Below are 601 nucleotides of genomic sequence, written 5' to 3' on the forward strand. Positions count from 1 at the left end.
TTTTCTCTCCTGGGTGTTAGATCTGTGGCTGCTTAACCTAAAAGATCTGACCTCCTTCTGCTCTGGCTCCTCCTTATAAACACCAGAGCGGAGGAGGAGACTAACTCACATCTGACTTTACTATATTATTTTATTGTTGTTTTATATATTTTAGATAGAAAAACTTTCAATGAAACATTAACTGCTGCTACTAAACATCCAGTCTTGGTTTTCTAGGAAATCTTTATTATTTTATAACAGTGTTTCACCCAACAGGAAGAACTGCTTCCTCATACCTGGAACCCAGCATAATGTTTGTTTACCTGTCCAAGTATGCTGAATCATGCAGGCAGGAAATATTGGCTGTGATGATAGTAATTTCTTAAGCTGTATGCATGAGACAGATCAGTCAGTCAGTAAAGTTTATTAGTGTAGCACATTTCAGCAACAAGGCAGTTCAAATGCTTTACATCATAAAAACATAATACATTCAACAACAGAGAAACCTGTAACAGACGTCACATTTTGTCCAGTGCCGTCATTAAAATCATCACATCAAATATATTGATCAATATTTAATCTATTATGGTTCAAAAGCAGCTCGGATGGGTTTCCACCTTGA

Source organism: Poecilia formosa, unplaced genomic scaffold (assembly GCF_000485575.1).
Source record: "Poecilia formosa unplaced genomic scaffold, Poecilia_formosa-5.1.2 Scaffold368, whole genome shotgun sequence".
Taxonomy (NCBI): Eukaryota; Metazoa; Chordata; class Actinopteri; order Cyprinodontiformes; family Poeciliidae; genus Poecilia; species Poecilia formosa.